We start from the raw sequence: 19,660 nt of genomic DNA on the forward strand, positions 1-19,660 counted from the left end.
CATGTCTTTCTCTGCTATCATTCTTTTATCTTACTGACTTCCTGTGGGTTTTCACTGAATTTAGATCATGACATCCTGTTAAACATATAGAGAAACCCTAGATTCTTCATTTAACCTTATATTTAGAAATTACAAACAAAATCAAACTACCTTTCAATTTCTTAAGTAAAAAAGAGATAATTTTTAGACCTCTTTCTCTAATTGTATCTTCATGTATCATAAAAATCACTTCTAGTAGATTTGGACTTTGGGTAGCACCTCTTTGTTGTAGTACATTATGATTTCCTCTACAGTTGTTTATTCTTTAGAGAATCTGCTTTTTCTATTAGCGAATGATTGTCTATATTCCTTTCAATGTTTTTTCTTATAATAAATATTACTGTTATTCTCTTTCTTTTCAAGCTATAAACAAAGTCTAGTTCTCCATATGTGTAAAACTCACTACTAATGCCTATAAATGTGTGCTTGCAGATTTGATAGAAGTGGAATATTTCCTATGTCATGGTAAATCAGAGTGATTTCTCCACTCCTGCCACAAGTTAAAGTGGCAACAAGATATTTAGAACTTCCCAGCTTCAACCTTGATGAAGGAAAAGGGGTTGGCAGTACATACATACATACATACATACACATATAGCAATACATTATTTCGTGTACATTAAAGTCTATGCTCCCACTTACACACAGACTAGAGCTCTCCTTACCATATCAACAACATAATCTTCTTCCCTATCATTTATCACTGCCTTTTCCTTCCTTTCTTCTAGCATGTATAACTTTCTCTGGACCCTTTTTCAACAAGATTTTCCCTAGTTGAAATATAACCAGTAGAATAGAAATATAACCAGTGTAGTTTGTCCCTGGCCCAGGTAAATAGATCAAATAAATACAGTAATTTGCAACACTGACATGCCCCATTGTAGTATGAGATGGATGTGTAAGTAATTGTAAATTCACGTAGTATCAGAGCTGGAAGGGGTCTTAAAGCCCTTCTAGCACAAACCCTCTCATTTTATAGATGTATAAACCAATACTCAAAAAGATAAAACCTATAGCTCAGCATTCTTTACTTTTACGGGAGAGGTGGGAAGCCACGTTCCAATCTCTCATGTCTAAGTCTAACATTCAGTACTCTGTTGGCTCATGTTTTTTTACTGGTCAAAACCATGGAAATCTTGATTTTGACCTCAAGTCTAATGAGATTTAGCATCAATTGGTTTAAAAGGCTCCCGCTGGGAGTGCAATGAGAAGCCAGAGACCCTGCTGCTGTTTTGCTTCTTCTGTTTATTCTTCTGTGAGACTCCCCATAATCAAGAGTTAATGGTTTAGGAGGGTCTAATGGAACTGACAGCGCCAAGAACAAATTTTTAAATAAATGAAAAATAAAAAAGTAAACCAGGGAGAACAACGTCTGCATTGGGACTTAGTAATTACAGGCTTGAAAATAAAATGATCTTTACAAGTTTCACAAATGTTTCAAAATTTTCACATACAAACCTAAATATAGCTACCATTTATTGACCACATAGTCATGTGTCAGGTTCTGCTCTAAGCTTTTTACACTTACATCCTTAATCTTCACAACAAGGGTAGGCAGAGAATATTACTGTTCACATTTCATGACAATAGAAACTGGAGATGAAGATGTAAAGTCTTTTTGTTGAGACTTCCAGCTTGAATGATAGAAAGTGAGATTTGAACCCAGGTCTGTCTGGTCTACACTCTATGCTTTTAATTTCCAGCCTTCATTTGGGGAAAGAACATGTGACATCAATATATCCAATAAATAATAATTAATTATTTTAAAAGCCCAATAATTATTCAAATGAAGTTCGTTAAAAAATAGTTGGTACAGATTTCTAGTTTCTGTCATTTAAAAAAAATATTTGGGACAATCTTTATGAAAATTTTTTTTACTCTAGCTTACAAAGTAATATTTCAAAAAGTCCCCTCATCCTTCCTTGAATCTTCTGAGGACTCAAAGTCCACTACAAGCAATATAATTATAAAAGCAGAGAGTCACTTCCATTCTTGAAATATTCTCAAAAATAAGTGATAGCTGAAAAGGCTTTGAAGTTTACAAAGTTGACATATGTAGGATTTTATTTTCACACCAGAATCCCCATTTCAGAGTGAACAAAATTCCTGACCTAGTAAAATGACTTGGTAACTTAGTTAAAAACCTTGGTTACTCAAGAACCAAACTAAGTGTCAGGTCTTCAGACTCCCAAGTGAGTGACTAATCTATTAAATAATGATTGTTCTGAGAAGATTTGTAGTCATCATTGTAGCTTTTTATCAGTACAGGAGTTGGATACTGCCAAACAGGTTCCTACAACACAGAGACACCATGGACCAGTGAAATGCTGTTTGTTTAAGAAGAGTCCAGTGTTAAAGAACATTTCAGTGATCTTCATGAAATTATTTTACACTTGAGCAATTGTCAGCTGGCATAAGAAACCTTTGTGAACAATCAGAAGAGGCTTTTTCCCTTCTTTGTTCAAATGTACTAAAGAAGAAAATCAGAGCTAGGAAAGGAAACAAAGAGGAGGGAGGGGCAACTAGAGACGATACTTAGATTTGGAATGTTAATGAATGTTTTATCTAAATCATTTAGACGGTTATTTTTTAGTATTATTGCCACAAGATTCCTAGCTCTGCTGTACGTTATTGGAAACATCTCATCAAGAAGCCTATTCTTTACTGTACTAGACCTGGAGAGCACAATTGTGAGTTTCTTTACCCTTTATACAATAGAATTGGGAGATTATCATCAACTTTCTATTCATATTTTGTGGAGGTTATTTAATTTATGTATATCTGTATTTATTTATTTATTTTTACAAATCCATCTTTGTCTGCCAGAGCTCCCTGTTCAGGCCAGCCTGTTACGATGATTACTCCTGCAAAGGCTTTAGAGAGAGATGTTCTCATTCTCAATAAGGATTGATGGCATTTTGAGAGGTTCAGAATATCCTTTGATTGCTCTGGGAAACGGAATGGAGAAGATGGTTGTGGATAGTGGGGGGTGGGCTTGCTCATCAGCTTCCCTTTGTGCACTTCCTGCCGTTGAACTTACCCTAATCACAAGCATCTTGTGTTTCAGCCCCTTCCCTCGCTCACCTGCCCAAATGAAAAGTTCCCTTTTTCAGTTGAGAATTCTGACATACCAGAGTGTTCTAAAGCAAGGCTAATTTGTGCTCCGTAGTTTTTACTCAGATGCTGTAAATGAATGGCTGTGGACCAGCCTCTCATTACACTTGAGCAAAAGCTGAATTGAGAGATGGGTAGACCACCGTGGGAAAATTCCAAATGCAATGGCTGTATTTCTTATTGCAAAATGTTTTCTCCATTGTGATGACAAAAGTACTGCAAATCAGAGAGGGAAAGGAATTGGAAGTTTAATTCACAACTAATTCCAACAATAATCATACATTGTGGTTAGTAACATCCATGCTTTTTTTCTGTCCCTGGAAGAAAACAAGAATGTTTAAAAGTCTTAGCATATTGGAGATGTAAAATATACATAATTCAGATTCATCTGGAGTCTGGTATAGTCTGTTTTTAGTTAGAGCCAGTAATACCTGTGGTAGCTGTGGTAGAGAGATGAGGCTATTGGATATTCTGGGTTGAAATGAATGGACTCATTCTTTTATTCCTGGTAATCCCATATATTTATGAGAGTATGAGATGATTTAAAATAAATAAATGATAAGAGGTGATGCCTATTCTTATGTGCCAGGTACCGTATTCTCTAATATTTATTAGTTCATTAAATCTCATGAAGACTCTGGGAAGTATTTACTATTATTACTGCCTATTTTGTATGTGAGGAAACTGAGGCATGGCTATTAAATGACAAAACCAGGCAGCCTGAGGGAGGGGGGTGGGGTCTGGGGTAACTGGGTGATGGGCATTAAGGAGGGCACATGATGAAATGAGCACTAGGTGTTATATGTAACTGATGAATCAGGAAATTCTATCTCTGAAACTAATAATACACTATATGTTAATGAAATTGAATTTAAATAAAAAATTTTTTAAAAATAATTAAAAAATTAAATCAAAAAAAATTTAAAAACCAGGCAGCCTGGCTGTAGCATCTGGAGATGCTGTGCTCTTCACCGGAGTGATGCATCTCCTCTCTCATTCTGACTTTTTTTTTCTGTTTTATTATTGCTCTATGTTCAGTACTCAGTACTTTAAAGATGAGTACATCAGTAAAGTATTCTGACTTTTTAAATTTCTTTTTAATCATCAAATTCCTTATGAAGGTTAATTTCGATCTTTAAGGGGTTATCTGAATAGTCTTACTAGTAATGCTTATCCACGAATTCAGACAGACATTTTCATTCATCTCTGTCAAATAAGAGATTATTTCAAGCAAGTAGTGAAGAGTAGCTATTCATTCAATCATTTATTCATTGATCAAACATTAAGGAGTTGTTTACCATGTGTCCTAACCTCATGATTACCTACTATGGACACATCCAGCCCTGTACTCAAGAAATTTACAGGTGAGTAACTAGCCAATAAAATGCAATGAGAAGGGGCTCCTGGGTGGCTCAGTCAGTTAAGCGTCTGCCTTTGGCTCAGGTCAGGATCCCAGGGTCCTGGAATGGAGCCCTGAACTGGGCTCCCTGCTCCACGGGGAGCCTGCTTATCCCTCTGCCCCATCCCCCTGCTTGTGTGTTCTCTCTCTCTCTCTGTTAAATAAATAAATAAAATATTTTTTAAAAAGTGCAATGAGAAGAGTGTTACAATAGAGACAAAGAGTGCATAAGTGGTCATTTGAACAAACTGGTGTTTTTAAATGGGGAAAGCGACAAGGTCAGATTGGCTTCTAGTGAGAAAATTCTGGCAGCTTTTTAAAACATGAACTAGAACAGAGATGGATTATCTGCTGAGGCAAAGGAGATAGTATGTAAAGTTTCATGTAAGTGATGGTTTCTTTGTTTTTGTTTTTGTTTCTGTTTTTATTTTGTTTTGTTAGTTTGTAAGTGATGGTTTTGGAATAGAATCAACAGGATTTGGGTACCAGTTGGATATTACAGAATGAGATAGAGAAATCAAGGTGACACCATGTTTTCTAATTGGAAGATTGAGATGATGTTAACATTGTTAGTGAATTAGAACAGAGGATGTAGAATAAGGACATACAATTAATATTTTGGAATATAAGTAGATAACGCTCTAGATCAAGTGAAATTAAGTCTTGATTTGGAAGCCATTATTATTCATGATTCATGACATATTGTTATTCTTTTTTTTTTTTTTTTAAGATTTATGTGAGAGAGAGAGAGCTCATGAGCTGAGGGAGGGGCAGAGGAAGAGGGAAAAAGAATCCTCAAGTGGACTCCCCACTGAGCATGGAGCCCATCAAAGGGCTCAATCCCAGGACCCTGAGATCATGACCTGAGCTGAAACCAGGAATCAGCCATTTAACCAACTGAGCCACCCAGGCGTGCCAATATTGTTATTCTTTTAGAGAGGAGTTTTGGTAGCATGGAGAGCAGAATACAATTGACTGAAGAGTAAAGGCAGGAAGTGGGAATTTCTTTGAAGAATTCTGCCATGTGAAGGAAAGAAAGGAGACAGAATGTGAGCTCAGAGAGAAAGTTGTCCCTTCAGTAGGAGAAAGTCCTTCCAGACTTCACTTAGTCCCTTCTTTCTTTTTCCCAACAACAACAGTAATTCTCGCCAAGACTTTGTGAGTTTGCTGGATTTGACTGAAGACAGAACAGGTGGGCAAGACTGAAGGATCTCATCTAGAGAAAAATCTCCTGCTAACTTACCCTTTTGTCTACTCTTTGCCTTTTTCAGCTCTGTTTTCTCTCAGATTAACCTGGGGCTCCAAATTTTTCCTTCTGGGTTGTATATATAATTTTCTCTCTCTTATCTGAAGGTTTAGACTCAGCTCTTGGTTGATTTACCTTCTACTCCAAACATTTCACCAAGTTTTTTGGTAATTTTTCACAAAGTCAGTTAGTTATCTCCCAAGAGATATTCAGACCAGTTGTAATAACAAATAATGAGTTTTCCACTTCATTTTAATTTTGAGAGTAAACTGACTCCACATAGAGCCATTTAGATTTTACTCTCCCTATTATATAGAAAGCAAGGTTGTCAGAGAGAGGAGAACAGAGTTGTATTAGGGAACTTAAAAAGATTGGCTAAGCATTGAAAGAAATGCAGTGGTAAGACGTGAACGAAGACTAATGAGGGGCCAGTAAATCTGAGGACTCTCAAAGGTAGAAAATATGGCTTTTTAGAGGCAGCATTCTACTTGGATACATGATTGTTCAGTCTCACCAAGAGAACTATGAGCAACGGAGAGAAAAAAATGTTTGAAATATCAAGAATTGAGAATTTGTAGGTAGCTGCACCAAAATAATATGAAAACTAAAGACACTAAAGGTTATATTGAGGGTAAATGAGGTAATTAACCATTGGTACAATTGGGGCGCCTGGGTGGCTCAGACAGTTAAGCAGCTTCCTTCGGCTCAGATCATGATCCTGGAATCCCAGGACCTAGCCCCGCATCAGGCTCCCTACCCAGCAGGGAGTCTGCTTCTCCCTCTGTCCCTCACTCCACTCTCGTGCTCTCTCTCACTCTCTCTCTCAAATAAATAAATAAAATCTTTAAAAAATAAATGAAAATAAATCTATCATCTATTATCTACATGATTATGGATAATTGTATATTTACTATGAACTGAATGTTATATAAGTTCTTTCTTTATATACATTCATATAAAAAAAAGAATGCTAACAAAAGAAGGGGCATTCTTTCCCCCATTTGGGCTAAGGAAACTGGGACTCAGAGAGGTTGAGTAGCTTGTGACAGAGCTAGTAAGTACACAGAACTCAAACCAATATCTAGCTTACTTCAAAGCTCATGCTGGTAAAATAAAGTGTCAAGCAATTAACTGAAGAGCACAAAAAAAAGGCAGAAGATCTGATTGAATCAGAGAAAGGGGATCACCAAAGTGAATGAATAGAAGGCTATGGTCAGAGAAAAGGATATTTTTAAAAATTCTATAATGCGAGTTTTTCCTGTTGTTATTATATAATCATGTGGTAAAGTGAGGTAGAGGTCTTAGGCAAGGAGGAAGCTCAGAAACTTAGATATACTGTGCCATTCATGGTGAAAGGGATTAAGTATGAGTCAGATATCACGGAGCAATTGGAATGATACCAATGAACAATCTGGGTGTTGGAAAGTGCCTGCAAAGACAATAGATAATCACAAGGATAAGGACCTGTGGAATAATCATTTATTATGAACCTCAAAAAGAGGAGGGGTTTGAATGAATTTTGAAGACCTATGATCTGGAAGCTTACAGCATATTAACCCAGGCTCTGATGCCTGAGTTCAATCAGGGAATGAGCATTCTTTGCTAGAAAGGATATTCCAAGGAAGCCTTCTGGATATGCAGGATGACTGCTCATAAATGTCAGATTTCTTTTCCTTTTTTTTTTTTTTAAGATTTTATTTATTTATTAGAGAGAGAGAGAGAGAGAAAGCATGGGCATGCGTGTGTAAGTATGCGAGCAGGGGTGGGGGACAGGAGGAGAGGGAGAGGGAGAGAATCCCAAGCAGACTCCATGCTGAGCATGGAGCCCAATGCAGGGCTTGATCTAAGGACCCATGAGATAATGACCTGAGCCGAAATCACGAGTTGGTTGCTTAACCGACTGAGCCACCCAGGCACCTCATGAATGCCAGATTTCTGATAAAGAATAAACTTAGGTAACATTCTCAGAAAAGTGAGGGTAAAGCATGGATGGATCAAGATTATGTGGAGCCAGACACATCATTGGAAGTAGGGGTGGGGCCTCTTTAAGAAAAAGAATACAAGAATAAAAATCTTACTTTTTCAAAATTTACCAAATTCCAAAACCATGTGAACCTATGACGGGCTCTTTCCCAGGCTTTGGAAGGGGCTATACAATTGAAGAGCCTAAAATTCTAAGCTTTATCGCTTTAAAGTAGATTCACTCTGGGCAGAGGTGAGAAAACATGCAAGAGTAATGGCTGCCAGGAACGAATGTATTCTTGGCTTAAATAGCACATTAGTGAAAGCTTCCTTTGGGGCTTCTGGTATTTAGAAACTCAAGATGGATGGTGTTGGCCCCGAAAATTTAATATAAAAGCAAAGAACCCTTTATTTATTGTGCTTCTTTCCTCCCTTCTGGAGGAGGATGGTCCAGCATTTTTAAAAATTTTATTTGTGGGCTGATAAACATTTTATGAATGTTCACCTGACCATATGCTTAGGATGAGCTTGTTACTTGATTTTGCTTTTCTCTTGACCAGGATTTATAAGCAGGAGAATATGAAGGTATTTCAAAGCAAATAATTCACAACCTGGGCTTGTGTCAAGCTCTCTTGGAAGTATCTTCTCCTCCTGCATAATTGACACCCAACATGCTTTTGTACGGTAATGGGCTGGATGAAAATCCTAGAAGTTCTGTCAGAGTGCTAATATTACTTTGAATTGCTCCCTCCTGAGCTTTTGGTTACCTACCTTTCAATAATAATTTGAGAGATCAGTCCTAGGAGTGATCAAAATGTCCTCTTCTCACTTACTGTTTTTGGCAAAATCTAAGCTTTTACTAGCTATCTTTTTAATACTCAGATAAGTAAATTTGGAACAAATAAGAGAGATGAGATATTAACAGAACTGGTTGCTCATTATATTTCAAGAGGTTGTTATCCTAAAAGATGATGCAGATGAATTAGAAACAGCTTCTAAAACTCTTAGATATATTTATAAGTAATAAAAACAGTAAAGTTTCCTAAGAGAGCCTGGGGTGCCTACCATTTAAGATTTACAGCAAGAAAGGCAACCTTCCTCTCCTTTGTGATTATATTTGTAAGATCGAGCATTAATACTTTCTTTTGTCAAAACATAGCTGCACATTGGCTTATTATCTTCCTTTCGAAATGATAAATAATAATTGTGCTGGTGTAATAAAGGACAAAGGGACCTGGGGAAAAATACATATCTATCTAGTACTTTTTTGGTTTGTTTGGTAGTCCTTGGGAGAAAGCCCAGGGTATGTAATATGTGCGAGAGTCCAATCTATTTTATTTTTCCCAACTCCCAAGTCATCTATCAAATTATTTCAGGTTGTAAATCTAAGCACTTTTCTGTAACTTAGCTACTTTCTTTCCGAGATGTATCTTTCTTAAAGATGTTAGGTATGCTTTCAAAATCTATAAAATGCTTAATGTATTAAAGAGGTGACACACAAGACTTCTCTCTCCACCAGAGTCTGAGAGTTCAAAAATTTCCTGCATCACCATGTGCCTCCCTTAATGGGCTAGCTTTCCCTGAAAAGATCAACAATCACAGAGAAGAAAAAAATCAACCTAAGCACACGTTCAGCACTGAGGACTTCTCCTTGGCCTGTTGACAACGCCTCAGCATGAATTCTGAGACATATCTTATTAGGAGTCTGTCTGGATGCGTTCAAGTGTTCACTAGAAGTGACTCAAGAAAATCAAGTCCAACACATACTCTGTGTTTCATTGACTTTCTCGCCCCCATCATCTAAAGAAAACAAAAGTAATGAAGATTTTATTTCAGTTTATCATAATCTCTACTATTAGGTAACTCAGTTAATTTATTTTAGTGGGTTAAAGAATTTATCTTTGGACATAGAATACGCACCTTTCTGTGACTAAGTGGTGTAAGAGCATTCTGTGGGGTCTTGTTTGGATTTACTGCTGCACCAAGAAAAACATACCATTATTTTTAATTTTCAAAGGAATATTTTACAATGGCTTTGAATGGTGTATTAACCAATATGCATTCAAGGGAAACCTGTCGATTATCTCCCACTATTTTATTTACATCAATAACACTAATCATTTTTGACAGTTGTTTCCAATGAAATATGTGATTCCAAATTTGCAAAATAGCCTCTTGGCACACAGAGAAATCTGTAGCTGCATGATGACTCTTATCCTGCTAAGAAACATGTGCTTATTTGATTCGCAGCATTTAATGTGGTCTTGTGTGAGTGATACTTGGACAAATTCCGCTGTATTTTCTTTAATTGACTAGAAAAAAATACCATGTCACACGTGTATATTACATTATTTTATTCAAAGATACTTAACATGAACACAAACTTGTAAAACTCATCAAGCAGGCAGGACAGACATTATCGTTCCCCTTTTACAGAGGAGGACACTGAGCTCTGAAGAAAACTTACCTAGGGCAGCAGCATGGTAGAATGGCAGTGTTTCCTTTTCAAGGGCTCTCCTCCTGCAGCTTCTTCCCTTTGTGAGACACCCACTCTGTAATTTTGATTTAGAGTGTCATTTACTTGTAACTTTGATTTTCTATACTATTCAACCATAATTATCCTAAAAATGCTTTTTGAAAAATTTAAAGTGGTCCTTCCCTTCCGGTGTCTGTGTTTTGTTCCAGTGTAGAAGTCCAGGTAGGCGGTATGTACCACTTAAAAACGCATACTGGTCAGGATTTCTGTTTGACCTGATGAGCCAAAACTGCATTTTCCATCTGCCTGATGGCAATTTATCCTTGAGTCTGCCTTTCCTAGTGTTCTTAGTTAACAATTTATATCTTCAGGGATAAAGCTAAAGCCTGAGTTTGCTAGACCTCCAAAGCATTAGGAAATACAAAGATGTCTCAAGAGGTTGTTGTCATACTAGTGATAGAATCTTGAAGTTTTATAACTACATGGGAAATGTGTGTTACATTTGGAACTACTCACTATAAGAAGACTTTTTTTTTTTTTGCCATAAGAATTAAGATTTCAAACAATGCCTCCAGAAAGAGTAATCATTGATAAGAAGAGTAAGTGTTCTAGATGAGAGATAATATTCAGATTACTGTATTGGGGTTCAATGTCAATTTAAGACTCACCATCAGTATCTATAGGCTAAGATGTGTATAATATATAATTCCAGGAATGCTAAAAGCATATCCTTTAAAACATATCTTGCTGGCTGGCTAGCTGGGGTCCCTGAGATTTTCAGTAATAGAGCCACTCTTTGGGTTTCATATACTGTTCTATCTATCCATCCATCCTTTGATCCAATATACCTTTTACTGAAAATTTCACCATGTCCATGTCCCTGTCCTGTGTTAGGCATCGAGGATATGGTGACTATTAGAGTAAGTCCTCTTCTGAATAAGCTTATAGTCTATGGAAGAAGGCATACTAATGAAGTAAATAACTAGAATACAGTGATAAATCATTCATATGGGGTACATGATAAGTTCTTAATAATTTTTTTGGATCAATAATTAAACATAGGGTGTGGTTACTGCGTCAGAATGGTACATCTTTGCAAGGAGAATATAGATATAGTCGTATTTCCAATAGAACCAGGGCAGGAATCAGTGGACTCTGGAGTCTGTTAGTGGGGAGTAAATAAACCTGGGCCAGAAACTAAGAAGGCAAGCTTGGTGAGGAAACATTGAGATCAGACCTCACCTGCTTTACAGTTTTACTATGTTGCCCCTGTCTTAGGCAAACATATTCTAAGGACATCAAGTAGATCTTTTTTCTCCCCATTATAAACCATAAACATATTTTTTCTAATTAGGGCTATTGATTTTGGCTTGCTAGTAATTAGCTGTGTGACCTTGAGGAAATCATCTCTGTTACCATAACTGAAAATAGAGTGTGTGGTGACTGGGTGATCTTTGGAATCCATGTCAGATTTAAGTTAGATTCTCTTATTTCGAGTCTATTTTATATTTTGCCTCCTTCATATTTTTTTTTTAAATTGAAGTGTCAGCCATTTTAGAATTTAAAAGGAAATGATTATGACCGTGGTCCTGGCTAATTTAAGTTGACTTTGGCAGCAAAGAGTGTAAATGGGAAACTAAGAAGTATTGGCCATTTTTTTTTTAATTTTTAATTTTTTTTTGAAATTCCAAAGTGGTTCACAAATAGGTACAGGAATTCTTTGTATATTTCCTTCTTCCTTTTTTATGCAGCAAAATCAAATTTGGGGGCTTTTGAAAATGGTACAACTGCTTAGACTATAGTCAACAAGTAACTCTTAGGGAGAGCTTTTTTCTCTTGGGGTGCTACCTTCAATCTAATATTCATTTTGGCTCAGATCAGTTGTAAATACCATCCTGTTTCTGTGAAATGTAAGTGGTGTTTGCTCTGGGCTGATGGGACAGCCATGTGCTGTTTGCTCTGTCAGTTGCTATACCCGAGTATCCACAGTACATTATTCAGATCAGCTCTCCTGAACCAGCTGTCCTAATACCAGGTGGACTGTGAGAAATCTTTTTACTTACAGCAACAGCTGTGCCACCTGGTAGCTTAAAGAGCAGTGGTTGGATGAATCAACCATTGTTACAAATGCACTTTTTATCTGGTAAACACTTTGCATAAACTAGTGTAACTGGAGATATCTCCAACCTGGTCCATGCTGAAATGATGTGAACACTGTAAGCCTTATCTGTATTATGTTAAATTGTTTGCTTATTGTCAACACCTATCATGAAGACACTGAATAAAATCTACATGCCAAAACTAGATTTATAAAATTTACAATTCTATTTCCCATCATACTGCTTTCCATCTCTCAAGACACAACTATGTCCTTCATATTCTTTACATTCTCACACAGAGATTGCTCTAAATACTGTTATCGCTATTTTTAATATATAATAAAATTTCCCAAGCTTGGGTTACTGCTAAGGAGGACGTTGAACTATACAATATTTTACTATTGCCTTATTATTAGCAAGTAGATAAAAATAACTCCAAACAACCACTAGAGAAATATTTCTAAATAGAATTCTTACACATAGTGTTTTAGTGAACAAGATTCATTTAGTTGATAAACAATATCCACAGGTGAAAAATAATAAAAACAAAACAAAAACAAGCCACAAATGATCTGACAGTCTGTTAAAAAAAAAAAAAAGGTTCATTTTGAGTGGGTTAAATAAGCCTATTATTTTGTTTCAAGCTATTAATTTTCTTAGTGTGTGTATGAATGCATTGACACATGCAAACACAAAGCCTAAAATTGTGATATTAAGTCTTTATTAATAATACAAAAGGAAGCATACTATACCTAGGCCAAGGTTTAGCATTTCAAATTCTAGAGTAATGTCATTAGGCAGAATATTCATTTTACGTACAAATAACTTGACAGTTAAAAGTGATTTTTCCCACTGCCTGTTCCATAGTCTGACTTCTCTTTTCAAAGATAAATAAACCAAGGGCCCAATAGATCAAGGAATTTGTTAAAGGTCACATGGCTTAGTGGCAAAAAGCTCAAGAAAACAACCCTACAGGTAGAAGGACCGTAGGTCCTTCAGAATTTCCTGGCCTCAAGTCATCGCTCATGTACTAAGAAGTCTTCATTAAATAATCTTCGTGATGTTGGGATAAAAAACACTCAAGCAGAGAGGCAATTTTAGGATTCACTTTAAGATTTAGATTTCCCAAGAATTTGGACATAATAAAGACTTAATGATTTCATTTTTACTTTTAAACAAAGATGCTGCAATTGAATCAAACGTTCTTAAGGATAGGTTAAAAAAAATTAAGAAAGGGGCGCCTGGGTGGCTCAGTCGTTCAGCGTCTGCCTTCGGCTCAGGTCATGATCCCAGGGTCCTGGGATCGAGCCCCGCATCGGGCTCCCTGCTCGGCGGGAAGCCTGCTTCTCCCTCTTCCACTCCCCCTGCTTGTGTTCCCTCTCTTGCTGTGTCTCTCTCTGTCAAATAAATAAATAAAACCTTAAAAAAAAAAAAAAATTAAGAAAAATGACCATGCTTTTTCTAACTGAAACGAACTAGTGAGAGGTCTTTAAGAAACCTCCTAGAAGTTCTCCTCTTTAGATTTCTAGCAGCATGTGTTAACTAGAAGCTAGGTGATAACTATGAAAAAGGTTTAAATACAACAACTGAAAAGAAATATAAACATACAAAAGAAAACTGCCAGAAACCAAACAACCAACCAACAAAAGACATATAGAATATGCACCAGGATGAAGAGATATAAATTCTGTGTGATTACTAATCTCAGGAAGGATGACAAAATTCTTATTGATTATCTTGAATGAAGCTAAGGAATGTTGGCACCAATGCAAAATCATGCTTCTTTATACCCTTTATTTTTTGACTGTGCTAATAACGCCCTTCGACTTCACGTAACACCAGCAGACTTAAAGCCAAAAGGTAGGGGCGCCTGGGTGGGTCAGTTGTTAAGCATCTGCCTTTGGCTCGGGTCATGATCCCAGGGTCCTGGGATCGAGCCCCGCATTGGGCTCCCTGCTCGGCCGGAAGCCTGCTTCTCCCTCTCCCACTCCCCCTGCTTGTGTTGCTTCTCTCGCTTTGTCTCTCTCTGTCAAATAAATAAATAAAATATTAAAAAAAAAAAAAAGGTACAAAATGAGGAATTTTCAGCTTCATTTTATGGACTCATCTAGCCATGAGTATTTTAAAGGGGAATATCCTCTTGTTCTACTGATATTTGGAAAGGGTATAAGAATTGTTGCTTGGCGATAAAATAGTGTACTTGCCCTTAGTCAAGCAGGAAGAGGAATTTATTGACTAAGCCCTGGGGTAGGAACAATAAATCCATAAGCAAGAGTGCTATCATGGAAAATCTTTGGATCTCTCTATCTATGGATCGATCCCTCATCTCCTCTATTAGCTCTTAACATTCTACTTATGGTTTCCTTTTCAGCTCAAGTCCTTGTAGTTAGTTAAAATGCAAATAAGCTGGGAGAGGTGATACTGTAAAGCATTACTAGTATTTTATAGCTAAGGATAGTGAGTTAAAGTCCTCCTTGAAATTAATTTTTCACAAGAAAAAAAATCGTGAGAATTCATTTGAGAGAAGAGTTGAGGCACTATGCAGGGACAGAGAGAGGGTACAGATAAGAGAGAAAAGAAATGCTAAAATCAAAATCTACAGGTGGCATGCATGATAAAGAGTAATAGATTCAGATAGCCACTAATGGCTGTGTGTACACGGGAGGTACTTTTTTTTTTTTAAGATTTTTATTTATTTATTTGAGAGAGAGAATGAGAGCGAGAGATCACAAGAAGAGGGAGGGTCAGAGGGAGAAGCAGACTCCCTGCTGAGCAGGGAGCCTGATGGGGGACTCGATCCCAGGACTCCAGGATTATGACCTGAGCCGAAGGCAGACGCTTAACCAACTGAGCCACCCAGGCGCCCCAATGGGAGGAACTTTTAACTTCCTTGTCCTCAGTTTTCTCATCTGTGAAATGCAAGTCATGATTTTTAGTGATGATACATACCTTGAAAGGTTATAAGAATAAATAAAACCTAAGATAGTCTCTGACATATGGTAGGTACATGATACATGTTAGTCTCACTTCCTATTTCTCAGTTTGCCTAAGAGTAGTCATATATTTATCTATGAAACAGAATAGACATTATAATTAGTTGGACTTCAAGAACTGAGTTAGGAAAGTAGAGTTATTAATGTTTATAAAAGGCACCCTCTACAATTTGTAAATTCTGAATTGACTCCTATTCGTATTTACTGATACCATTCATAGCTTCCCTTCATTAAAAATTATTTTCAGTAATAGAGTAAATGAGACATATGAGAGAGATAAGATGTTCTAGGGTTAATGAAAAAGGAATGAACAAAGGATGAGAGCCCAAGTTAATATTCCTTCAACTGAATCACAGGCTTATTATTAACTATTTGTTGATATATTTAAAATACTATTACATAATTTTATATATTTTTATTTATTGTTAATCATTACTAATTTATTTTGTGTGTGATAGAGTAAAAAAGTTTATTTTTCTATTTTTTTAATTGTTTTTCAGTGTGATTCTTTTTTGCTTCTTCTTCACTAAAGAGTCCAAATTATCCTATATTTAAGTTTGCTTTATGTTTGATTCTTAAATTTGGAATGTAGTTTTATATTTCTCATGGGGTTCCCAATCGCTTTTCTTCTTGATTATCAAAGAAACATATGCCTTTTTTACAATATCTATAACAATATCCATATTTTATTGAGGTATAATTGACATAAAATATATATTATTTTCAGGTGTACAATATAGTGATTCAACATTTGTATACATTGCAAAATGATCACCACAATAAGTGTAGTTACCATCTGTCACCTTACAAGGTTAAGACAATGTTATCGACTATGTTCTCCAGGCTGTACATTACATCCTCATGACTTTATTTTATAATTGGAAGTTTGTAGTTCTTGACTCAAAAAGCAGCATTCCACATAATCAAACTAAGTAGATGGAGAGTGCATTAATAAACACATGCATAAATAGACAAAAGATGTTTTGTGTAATTTGTATATACATATGTGTGTGCGCTTGCGTGCGAATGTGTGAGACAGCTGCCTAGATTCAATAGGGTTTCTCCTGGTTCTTGCTGGTTTTTCGTATGTGGACACACTGCTTTCTCCTGGCTGCTTTATGAAAAATGGAGATTCTAAATCTAGGTGTCTCAAACATTGATATGTTGAACTTGGTTGTGAAAAAATATGTAAGTTATAGCCATGCATCAGGAATTGGACGTAATGCCAAAAACATTTTATCTGTCTGCTACCTGACCTGTAAAAATGTGAAAAGGCCCATCAGAGTGTTAAGAATACATGCCAGGGAGGATAAAAAGTTGAGAACCCTTAATAGTTACATGTGTTTAGGTAATAAATTAGTGCAGATGGATTAGTAACATCTTACAGAGATACATTGTGTTTTAGTTAAAAGGATTTAGAGTATTTCTTGACCCTAGAAACTTTAATCCTATAGGTAATATTGATAGGAACAATTATCTGAAGATAAAAAACCTCTCTCTCATTAAGTGCATGTTTAATTTAGATAGAGGTTAGGCATTAAGTATGTATTTTTGTTTCCTAAGAACATAGATTTGTCTGATATTAAAAAAAATATTAAAAGACAAAACCCATCTGGTTAACAACTTAAAATTTCCCAGGAGCAATATTAAACAATATAATGTTTTAATTAAAACAATAGATATGAGAAATACAGTGCATATAATAAGACAGCTTCATATTTTTATCATTCAACTGAAATGCAAATTTCGGAACATGATGTATGTAAAGTGCATTTAACACCATATTTGATATATTTGCTGATATTTGCCTTCCCTATAACCTCTGGCATTTGAGTCTAAGTTAATCATACAATGTCCCAGTGAAAGGGCCACAAAATTAAACTTGACTCTCTCCATCACCCTTACAAATCCCCCCACCAGAAACAAATTCCCTATCACCTGCCAGTTTATAACCCACCTCTTTCTATCTCTGCCCTGCTGACCATAAATCCCCTCCCCAGCTAATTGAACAGATGCACCCAGTACTTCCCGAAGATCCGCAAAGCTGGGCTTTGATGGACAGCAGAAAATGGCACAATGAAAAAAACAAAAGCCTTTTAACTGAGAGCACTGCTTTGTTCTGCTCAGAACTTTAAGGTCACTCCAGCGTGTTCTGACTGTGGGGATCTTAATTTTTACTCAACCAATTTACTTGCAGCTGTCATTCTTTCTGATATTAAAAGTTCAGCTCTTCAAGTGTGGGAAATTGGGGCGGCGGGGAGGGAGCGGGGCGGGGAATGAGAAGAGCTTGTTACAAACTAAAAACAGCAAAAACAAGTAAAATCTGGCTTGGCTCTCAAGTACAAAAAGTTATTTTCAAAGCCTATAAATTATGACATAGTGATTAACATGTAATTTAAATATATTTAAACAACAATTATATCACATTTCCAGCCCGGCTAATTGGCCTCACAGATGTTCCCTTGTAGCTACATTGCCCTTCCAGGGGGAAATGAATGAGGTACTTTTTATCATGGAAAACAGAAAAAAAAAAAGCAAATAAAAAAAAAAAGGAAACAAAAAAATAAAAAGCAGCCAGTAACCCCAAAAACAATGAATTCTAAAGGGACTTTGCTTAGCATTTTTTTTTCCATTTTAATGCAGAAAACTAGGAAAAACATGAAGACGCTCCTATTACTGTGATGGTATCTGGCAGTATGTCCAGATCCAGATTTGGCAGGTTGCTGATGGAAAGACTTGTCAAAACAGGGAGAGCGCCTGCATTCTAATATGGCATGGCCTCTCTTCAAGAGGTCTAGTTATTTTTAACACAACGTTTTTATAATTGAAGGCAGTCTAGCCCAGATAATGAATATATACAATAAAGTATTTCCTGATGAAGAATGACTTGCGAGTTATTCCTTTGATCACTTCTCCCTCAAGTTTTATAAAATATAAAATGTAGAGCCATAGCCATCCGTGCTGTTCCCTGAGCTGTGAATCCAGTCAAACATGACCCAGTACGGCAACTGTTGTAAAGTAAGAGGTCAAAGGAACAGCAGTAATTACTAATATTTTGGAATACTTGTCTTCTAATATGTAATCATAGAATTCAAATAAATTCACCACAGCTTCATCTTACTCTTGCTTTTTCTTCTAATAATCTCAGGTAATATTTGATCGTTCAGTGTAAATTGCAAAAGGCCAGTGGTCACGTCTCTCCTAGTGTCTCATGGTATCTCCAACATCTCACAGTTCCTGTGCTTTCATTGGAGAGGTTTAATAAATATTTGTGAAATGCTTGCTCAATAATCAGGGTTTAATGATAGGGTAAGGCCAAGGTTTATAATATGATCAAGTTCCACCAGGCACTTGTCATATTTCCCATACCATCCCTCTATTTTACATCTCACTGGACTATACAGCAAATTCCCCTCAGATTTTATGAAAAAAATGTATTTAATTTCATATCTTTCTAAAAAATAATAAAATATACCTATGCTGAAGGTGATGTGGAGAAGAGGGAAGCATTTTTCAATGCCTCTTTGATGAGTAGCTTTGGCATTTTGATTGCTTGACTTTAATAATTTGATTTAGCAAATGTGAATATTTAAATTTTATATATCCTTTACATTTTTATAGTGTGCAGAGCTTACAAAGTTCATTTATATACGCCTTTTTACTTTGTCTTCACTAAGATATAAAGAGTGAGAGGCCAAGAATAAAAATGATGATCTGAGATGTTTCACGATTGACGACATTATTTGTAACTGGGCCTGGAGCTCAAAGATCTAACAAATCATAAAACAATGTGTCTACTGGACAATACTACCTTCTATGCTTAGCATATTAAATGTATCTCTAATTTTCCATGTCATGATCTTCAAGACGTTCTTAGTTATTAGAGAAGGAAAGAGATCAATAGTTTCTATCCCATCATGTAGATGACTCAGTTTTGAGGAAAGTTAAAATGTAAACCTAATGTAGGAGTTCAGAACTTGGCCCCGGGGTTATTAGTCCCAGGAGACTAAGTTAATTATGGGAAATTGTGTTATCTGGTTGCTATTAATTTACATTAAACAGTTAATATCCATGGAACCATATTCTTCTTAGAGTTTGTTTTATGAATCTCTAAATTGTAAAAACACTGGCCTGGAATAATACTTAGCCAAGTTTCATACATGTGTGCAGAGAATGCAAGCTTCATAAAATCAACTGTCTTTATCTGCATTATTCATTATCTCCAGTGTCCAGAAAAGTGTCTGGCACATAGATAGTAAGTTCTCAAGAAATACATTTAAAATACATATATTATTAAGAAATGGTGTTGATACTCATATAACCCCCTCTACT

General features: G+C 36.2%; 1 protein-coding gene across 5 annotated transcripts in view; it reads left to right on the plus strand.

Moving 5' to 3' along the window:
- Positions 1–19,660, plus strand: part of ERBB4 (erb-b2 receptor tyrosine kinase 4) — a 1,092,681-nt gene that overhangs the window by 1,064,227 nt on the left and 8,794 nt on the right. The gene's annotated exons all lie outside the window — the stretch shown is intronic.

Source organism: Phoca vitulina, unplaced genomic scaffold (genome assembly GCF_004348235.1).
Source record: "Phoca vitulina isolate PV1807 unplaced genomic scaffold, GSC_HSeal_1.0 scaffold1, whole genome shotgun sequence".
Classification (NCBI taxonomy): domain Eukaryota; kingdom Metazoa; phylum Chordata; class Mammalia; order Carnivora; family Phocidae; genus Phoca; species Phoca vitulina.